The following is a 9,618-nucleotide window of genomic DNA, read 5'->3' as shown; positions in this document are numbered from 1 at the left end:
CTAATCTCATCCCAACCGCTTCACATTCGGCTGCAAACTGCCCTGGTATATGCTGGAGGATACGATGGGATGAGGCCACCAGAACCATATCATTCGCAAAGAGCAGAGATGCAATTTGGAGGTCCCCACACCTGACCCCTTCCTCCCCCAGGCTGCACCTTGAGATCAGTGACAAGGGACAACCCTAGCAGAGGCCAACACAACTCGATCGTGGTCTTGGTTGTGCTGTTGCTGTGGTCCTGTCCAGGGTGCCATGTGTGCAAATGCCATGATCCTGCTTGACGCAACCTTCTGCTGCCATTATTGTGAGTCATGCCTCCACTATTAATATATGCACAGGACTCTTACCAACACCTACAATATTTGCACGTAACATCACATGCAATCATAAAGTGCATTAAGTAACGTCTATCACTTTTGTTATATGATATGCTATTGTTACCATTATTGCTGTTAATCCCCCCCCCCCCCCCCCCCCCTCTTTCTCTTGTCCTTGTCATTACTGTGAATTGACCTTCAATGTAGAGACGGGTAATAGTATGCAATGTCAAAAAAAGGCCAAACATGTCATACTTTAGCATGTCAAAAAAAAAAAAAAGCCTTAAAACAACAACATATAGTGCCAAGACACGCTGTAGCGTAGAATGTTGGGAAAATGGCCAAAAACACCAAAACAATGGATGCTGAAAAAATGACCAAAAAGGCAAGGCAAAAATGTCAACATATGACATGTCCCAAAAACTGTTAAAAATACCTTTAAACAGCATAAAATTGCGTGCCAAGACACACCATAGCACAGAATTTTGCAAAAAGGTCAAAAACACCATAATAATGGATGTTGAAAAAATGACTGAAAAGACAAGGCTATAGGATGGCAAAAATGTCAAAAATGACATGTCCCAAAATCCGCTAAAAACACCTCAAAACAGCATAAAATAGTGTGGAAAGACACGCCATAGCATCGACTTTTGCAAAAAAGGTAAAAAAACATAATAAAAATGGATGTTGAAAAAATGACCGAAAAGGCAAGGCTATAGTAAGGCAAGAATGTCAAAAAATGAAATGTCCCAAAACCCGCTAAAAACACCTCAGAACAGCATAAAGTAGCGTACCAAAACACGCCATAGCATAAAATTTTTGCAAAAAAGGCCAAATACACCATAAAATGGATGTTGAAAAAATGACCGAAAAGGCAAGGCTATAGTAAGGCAACAATGTTAAAATATGACATGTCCCAAAATCCACTAAAAACACCTCAAAACAGCATAAAATCGCGTGCCCAGACACGCCATAGCATTGAATTTTGCAAAAACTGCTCAAAACACCATTAAAACACAGGTCCGAAAAAATGAGCCAAAAAGCAAGGCTATAGTAAGGCAAAAATATCAAAATATGACATGTCCTAAAATCCGCTAAAAACACCTCAAAACAGCATAAAATCGCGTGCCAAGACACGTCATAGCATTGAATTTTGCAAAAAACTGCCCAAAACACCATAAAAACACAGGTCCAAAAAATGAGCCAAAAAGGCAAGGCTATAGTAAGGCAAAATTGTCAAAAAATGACATTTCCCATAAAACACTTCAAAACACCTCAAAACAGCATAAAATCGCGTTCCCAGACACGCTATAGCATCGAATTTTGCAAAAAAAAGGTCAAAAAAACCATAAAAATAGATGTTGAAAAAATGACCAAAAAGGCAAGGCTTTAGTAAGGCAAAAATGTCAAAAAATGACATGTCCCAAAAACCACTAAAAACACCTCAAAACAGGATAAAATAGCGTGCTGAAACACGCCATAGCATAGAATTTTGCAAAAAAAGGTCAAAAACACCCATAAAAAACACAGGTCCAAAAAATGAGCTAAAAAGGCAAGGCTATAGTAAGGCAAAAATGTCAAAAAATGACATGTCCCAAAAACCACTAAAAACACCTCAAAACAGCATAAAATAGCGTGCCAAGACACGCCATAGCATAGAATTTTGCAAAAACTGCCCAAAACACCAAAAAAACAGGATGTTGAAAAAATGACCAAAAAGGCAAGGCTATAGTAAGGCAAAAATGTCAAAAAATGACATTTCCCAAAAACACTTCAAAACACCTCAAAACAGCATAAAATCGCGTGCCCAGACACGCTATAGAATCGAATTTTGCAAAAAAACACAGGTCAAAAACACCATAAAAACACAAGGCAAAAATATCAAAATATGATATATTCCAAAAACAGCTCAAAATAGCATAAAATGGCGTGCTGAAACATGCCATAGCATAGAATTTTGCAAAATCTACAAAAACACCATAATAATGGATGTTGAAAAAATGACAAAAAAGCAAGGCTATAGTAAGGCAAAAATGTCAAAAATGACATGTCCCAACCACCGCTCAAAACACCTCAAAACAGCATAAAATAGCGTGCCCAAACACGCTATAGAATCGAATTTTGCAAAAAAGTCAAAAACACCATAAAAATGGATGTTGAAAAAATGACCAAAAAGGCAAGGCTATAGTAAGGCAAAAATGTCAAAAAATGACATGTCCCAAAATCCGCTAAAAACACCTCAAAACAGCATAAAATAGCGTGCTGAAGACACGCCATAGCATCAATTTTTGCAAAAAGCCCAAAAACACCATAAAAACACATGGTCTAAAAAATGAGCCAAAAAGCAAGGCTATAGTAAGGCAAAAATATCAAAATATGACATATTCCCAAAAACAGCCGAAAACACCTCAAAACAGCATAAAATAGCGTGCTGAAACACGCCATAGCATAGAATTTTGCAAAAACTGCAAAAAAAACACCATAAAATGGGTGTTGAAAAAATGACCAAAAAGGCAAGGCTATAGTAAGGCAAAAATGTCAAAAATGACATTCCCAAAAACCACTAAAAACACCTCAAAACAGCATAAAATCGCGTGCCCAGACACGCTATATAGCATCGAATTTTGCAAAAAAAGGTCAAAAAACACCATAAAAATGGATGTTGAAAAAAATGACCAAAAAGGCAAGGCTATAGTAAGGCAAAAATGTCAAAAATGACATTTCCCAAAAACACTTCAAAACACCTCAAAACAGCATAAAATCGCGTGCCAAGACACGCTATAGCATCGAATTTTGCAAAAAAGGTCAAAAACACCATAAAAATGGATGTTGAAAAAATGACCAAAAAGCAAGGCTATAGTAAGGCAAAAATGTCAAAAAATGACATGTCCCAAAAACACTAAAAAAAACCTCAAAACAGCATAAAATAGCGTGCCAAGACACGCTATAGCATCGAATTTTGCAAAAAGGTCAAAAACACCATAAAAATGGATGTTGAAAAAAATGACCAAAAAGGCAAGGCTATAGTAAGGCAAAAATGTCAAAAAATGACATTTCCCAAAAACAGCTTCAAAACACCTCAAAACAGCATAAAATCACGTGCCAGACACGCTATAGCATCAAATTTTGCAAAAAACTGCCCAAAAAAACACACCATAAAAAATGGATGTCCAAAAAAATGAGCCAAAAAGCAAGGCTATAGTAAGGCAAAAATGTCAAAATATGATATGACATGTCCCAAAAACAGCTGAAAACACCTCAAAACAGCATAAAAATAGCGTGCTGAAACACGCCATAGCATAGAATTTTGCAAAAAACTGCAAAAAACACCATAAAAAATGGGTGTTGAAAAAATGACCAAAAAGCAAGGCTATAGTAAGGCAAAAATGTCAAAAAGTGACATGTCCCAAAAACACTTCTAAAAACACCTCAAAACAGCATAAAATAGCGCGTGCCAAGACACACTATAGCATCGAATTTTGCAAAAAAAGGTCAAAAACACCATAAAAATGGATGTTGAAAAAAATGACCAAAAAGGCAAGGCTATAGTAAGGCAAAAATGTCAAAAAATGACATGTCCCAAAAAAAGCTAAAAACACCTCAAAACAGCATAAAATAGCGTGCCCAAGACACGCTATAGCATAGAAATTTTGCAAAAACTGCCCAAAACACCATAAAAATGGATGTTGAAAAAAAATGACCAAAAAGCAAGGCTATAGTAAGGCAAAAATGTCAAAATATGACATGTCCCAAAAAACAGCTAAAAAACACCTCAAAACAGCATAAAATAGCGTGCCAAACACGCCATAGCATCGAATTTTGCAAAAACTGCCCAAAACACCATAAAAATGGATGTTGAAAAAAATGACCAAAAAGCAAGGCTATAGTAAGGCAAAAATGTCAAAAATGATGACATGTCCAAAAACAGCTGAAAACACCCCTCAAAACAGCATAAAATAGCATCGCGTGCCCAGACACGCTATAGCATCGAATTTTGCAAAAAAAGGTCAAAAAACACCATAAAAATGGATGTTGAAAAAATGACCAAAAAGGCAAGGCTATAGTAAGGCAAAAATGTCAAAAAATGACATGTCCCAAAAACCACTAAAAACACCTCAAAACAGCATAAAATAGCGTGCTGAAACACGCCATAGCATAGAATTTTGCAAAAACTGCCCAAAACACCATAAAAACACAGGTCTAAAAAAATGACCAAAAAGCAAGGCTATAGTAAGGCAAAAATATGTCAAAATATGACATGTTCCAAAAAAACAGCTGAAAACACCTCAAAACAGCATAAAATAGCGTGCCCCAGACACGCTATAGCATAGAATTTTGCAAAAAAAAGGTCAAAAAACACCATAAAAATGGATGTTGAAAAAATGACCAAAAAGGCAAGGCTATAGTAAGGCAAAAATGTCAAAAAATGACATGTCCCAAAAACAGCTAAAAACACCTCAAAACAGCATAAAATAGCGTGCTGAAACACGCCATAGCATAGAATTTTGCAAAAACTGCAAAAAACACCATAAAAATGGTGTTGAAAAAATGACCAAAAAGGCAAGGCTATAGTAAGGCAAAAATGTCAAAAAGTGACATTTCCCAAAAACACTTCAAAAACACCTCAAAACAGCATAAAATAGCGTGCCCAGACACACATATAGCATCAGAATTTTGCAAAAACTGCCCAAAACACCATAAAAATACATGTCCAAAAAAATGACCAAAAAGCAAGGCTATAGTAAGGCAAAAATGTCAAAATATGACATGTCCCAAAAACAGCTGAAAACACCTCAAAACAGCATAAAATAGCGTGCAAAAACACGCCATAGCATAGAATTTTGCAAAAACTGCAAAAAAAAACACATAAAAAATGGATGTTGAAAAAATGACCAAAAAGGCAAGGCTATAGTAAGGCAAAAATGTCAAAAAGTGACATTTCCAAAAACACTTCAAAACACCTCAAAACAGCATAAAATAGCGTGCCAGACACGCCATAGCATAGAATTTTGCAAAAAAGGTCAAAAACACCATAAAAACATGTTGAAAAAAATGACCAAAAAAGCAAGGCTATAGTAAGGCAAAAATGTCAAAAATGACATGTCCCAAAAAACAGCTAAAAACACCTCAAAACAGCATAAAATAGCGTGCTGAAACACGCCATAGCATAGAATTTTGCAAAAACTGCAAAAAACACCATAAAATGGATGTTGAAAAAATGACCAAAAAGGCAAGGCTATAGTAAGGCAAAAATGTCAAAAAGTGACATGTCCCAAAAACAGCTAAAAACACCTCAAAACAGCATAAAATAGCGTGCCAAGACACGCCATAGCATCGAATTTTGCAAAAAAGGTCAAAAAACACCATAAAAATGGATGTTGAAAAAAATGACCAAAAAGGCAAGGCTATAGTAAGGCAAAAATGTCAAAAATGACATGTCCCAAAAACCACTAAAAAAACACCTCAAAACAGCATAAAATAGCGTGCCCAAGACACGCCATAGCATCGAATTTTGCAAAAAAAAAAACCAAAAACACCATAAAATGGATGTTGAAAAAAATGACCAAAAAAGCAAGGCTATAGTAAGGCAAAAATGTCAAAAAGTGACATTTCCCAAAACAGCTAAAAAACACCTCAAAACAGCATAAAATAGCGTGCCAAGACACGCTATAGCATCGAATTTGCAAAAAAGGTCAAAAAACACCATAAAAATGGATGTTGAAAAAATGACCAAAAAGGCAAGGCTATAGTAAGGCAAAAATGTCAAAAATGACATGTCCCAAAAACAGCTAAAAACACCTCAAACAGCATAAAAATAGCGTGCCAAGACACGCCATAGCATAGAATTTTGCAAAAACTGCCAAAAACACCATAAAAACACATGGTGTTGAAAAAATGACCAAAAAAGGCAAGGCTATAGTAAGGCAAAAATGTCAAAAAATGACATGTCCCAAAACACTAAAAACACCCTCAAAACAGCATTAAATAGCGTGCCAAGACACGCCATAGCATAGAATTTTGCAAAAAAGGTCAAAAACACCATAAAAATGGATGTTGAAAAAAATGACCAAAAAGGCAAGGCTATAGTAAGGCAAAAATGTCAAAAATGACATGTCCCAAAAACCACTAAAAACACCTCAAAACAGCATAAAATAGCGTGCCAAGAAACACGCCATAGCATAGAATTTTGCAAAAAAAAGCAAAAAACACCATAAAAATGGATGTTGAAAAAAAATGACCAAAAAGCAAGGCTATAGTAAGGCAAAAATGTCAAAAAATGACATTTCCCAAAAACAGCTGCTAAAAACACCTCAAAACAGCATAAAATAGCGTGCCAAGACACGCTATAGCATCGAATTTTGCAAAAAAGGTCAAAAACACCATAAAAATGGATGTTGAAAAAAAATGACCAAAAAGGCAAGGCTATAGTAAGGCAAAAATGTCAAAAAATGACATGTCCCAAAAACAGCTAAAAAACACCTCAAAATAGCATAAAATAGCGTGCCAAGACACGCTATAGCATCGAATTTTGCAAAAACTGCAAAAACACCATAAAAAAAAATGTTGAAAAAAATGACCAAAAAAAAGGCTATAGTAAGGCAAAAATGTCAAAAATGACATTTCCCAAAAACAGCTAAAAACACCTCAAAACAGCATAAAATAGCGTGCCAAGACACGCCATAGCATAGAATTTTGCAAAAAAGGGTCAAAAACACCATAAAAAATGGATGTTGAAAAAATGACCAAAAAAGGCAAGGCTATAGTAAGGCAAAAATGTCAAAAATGACATGTTCCAAAAACACTGCTAAAAACACCTCAAAACAGCATAAAATAGCGTGCCAAGACACACTATAGCATCGAATTTTGCAAAAAAGGTCAAAAACACCATAAAAATGGATGTTGAAAAAATGACCAAAAAAAGGCAAGGCTATAGTAAGGCAAAAATGTCAAAAATGACATGTCCCAAAAAACACTAAAAACACCTCAAAAAACAGCATAAAATAGCGTGCCAAGACACGCTATAGCATAGAATTTTGCAAAAACTGCAAAAAAAAAACAAAAATGGATAAAAAAATGACCAAAAAAATGACCAAAATAGTAAGGCAAAAATGTCAAAAATGACATGTTCCCAGTAAAACTGGCAAAACCTCAAAAAGCATAAAATCATGTCCCAAAAACAAAAACCCATAAAAAACCTGTTGAAAAAATGACCAAAAAATAAGGCTATAGTAAGGCAAAAATGCCAAAATATGACATGTCCCAAAAACCGCTAAAAAACACCTCAAAACAGCATAAAATAGCGTGCCAAGACACGCATAGCATCGAATTTTGCAAAAAAGGTCAAAAACACCATAAAAAATGATGTTGAAAAAATGACCAAAAAGGCAAGGCTATAGTAAGGCAAAAATGTCAAAAATGACATGTCCCAAAAACACTTCAAAAACACCTCAAAACAGCATAAAATAGCGTGCCCAGACACGCTATAGCATAGAATTTTTGCAAAAAAGGCCAAAACACCATAAAAATGGATGTTGAAAAAATGACCAAAAAAGGCAAGGCTATAGTAAGGCAAAAATGTCAAAAATGACATTCCCAAAAACAGCTAAAAACACCTCAAAACAGCATAAAATAGCGTGCCAAGACACGCCATAGCATAGAATTTTGCAAAAACTGCAAAAAAAACACCATAAAAATGGATGTTGAAAAAAAATGACCAAAAAGGCAAGGCTATAGTAAGGCAAAAATGTCAAAAATGACATGTTCCCAAAAACACTTCAAAACACCTCAAAACAGCATAAAATAGCGTGCCAAGACACGCCATAGCATAGAATTTTGCAAAAAAAGGTCAAAAACACCATAAAAATGGATGTTGAAAAAAATGACCAAAAAGGCAAGGCTATAGTAAGGCAAAAATGTCAAAAATGACATGTCCCAAAAACACTAAAAACACCTCAAAACAGCATAAAATAGCGTGCCAAGACACGCTATAGCATAGAATTTTGCAAAAAAGGTCAAAAACACCATAAAAATGGATGTTGAAAAAAATGACCAAAAAAGGCAAGGCTATAGTAAGGCAAAAATGTCAAAAATGACATGTTCCCAAAAACACTAAAAACACCTCAAAACAGCATAAAATATCGCGTGCCAAGACACGCCATAGCATAGAATTTTGCAAAAACGGTCAAAAACACCATAAAAAATGGATGTTGAAAAAATGACCAAAAAGGCAAGGCTATAGTAAGGCAAAAATGTCAAAAATGACATGTCCCAAAAACAGCTGAAAACACCTCAAAACAGCATAAAAATAGCGTGCCAAGACACGCTATAGCATAGAATTTTGCAAAAAAGGTGCAAAAAACACATAAAAAATGGATGTTGAAAAAATGACCAAAAAGGCAAGGCTATAGTAAGGCAAAAATGTCAAAAAATGACATGTCCCAAAAACAGCTAAAAACACCTCAAAACAGCAAAATAGCGTGCCAAGACACGCCATAGCATAGAATTTTGCAAAAAAAGGCAAAAACACCATAAAAATGGATGTTGAAAAAATGACCAAAAGGCAAGGCTATAGTAAGGCAAAAATGTCAAAAATGACATGTCCCAAAAAACACTAAAAAACACCTCAAAACAGCATAAAATAGCGTGCCAAGACACGCCATAGCATAGAATTTTGCAAAAAAGGTCAAAAAAACACCATAAAAATGGATGTTGAAAAAATGACCAAAAAGGCAAGGCTATAGTAAGGCAAAAATGTCAAAAATATGACATGTCCCAAAAACCGCTAAAAACACCTCAAAACAGCATAAAATAGCGTGCCAAGACACGCTATAGCATCGAATTTTGCAAAAAAGGTCAAAAACACCATAAAAATGGATGTTGAAAAAAATGACCAAAAAGGCAAGGCTATAGTAAGGCAAAAATGTCAAAATATGACATGTCCCAAAAAACACTAAAAACACCTCAAAACAGCATAAAATAGCGTGCCAAGACACGCCATAGCATAGAATTTTGCAAAAACTCCCAAAACACCATAAAAATGGATGTTGAAAAAAATGACCAAAAAGGCAAGGCTATAGTAAGGCAAAAATGTCAAAAAATGACATGTCCCAAAAACAGCTAAAAAACACCTCAAAACAGCATAAAATAGCGTGCCAAGACACGCTATAGCATAGAATTTTGCAAAAAAAGGTCAAAAACACCATAAAAATGGATGTTGAAAAAAATGACCAAAAAGGCAAGGCTATAGTAAGGCAAAAATGTCAAAAATGACATGTCCCAAAAACAGCTAAAAACACCTCA

This window comes from Plectropomus leopardus, chromosome 13, assembly GCF_008729295.1.
Source record: "Plectropomus leopardus isolate mb chromosome 13, YSFRI_Pleo_2.0, whole genome shotgun sequence".
Taxonomy (NCBI): Eukaryota; Metazoa; Chordata; class Actinopteri; order Perciformes; family Serranidae; genus Plectropomus; species Plectropomus leopardus.
This window is presented reverse-complemented; position numbering follows the sequence as displayed.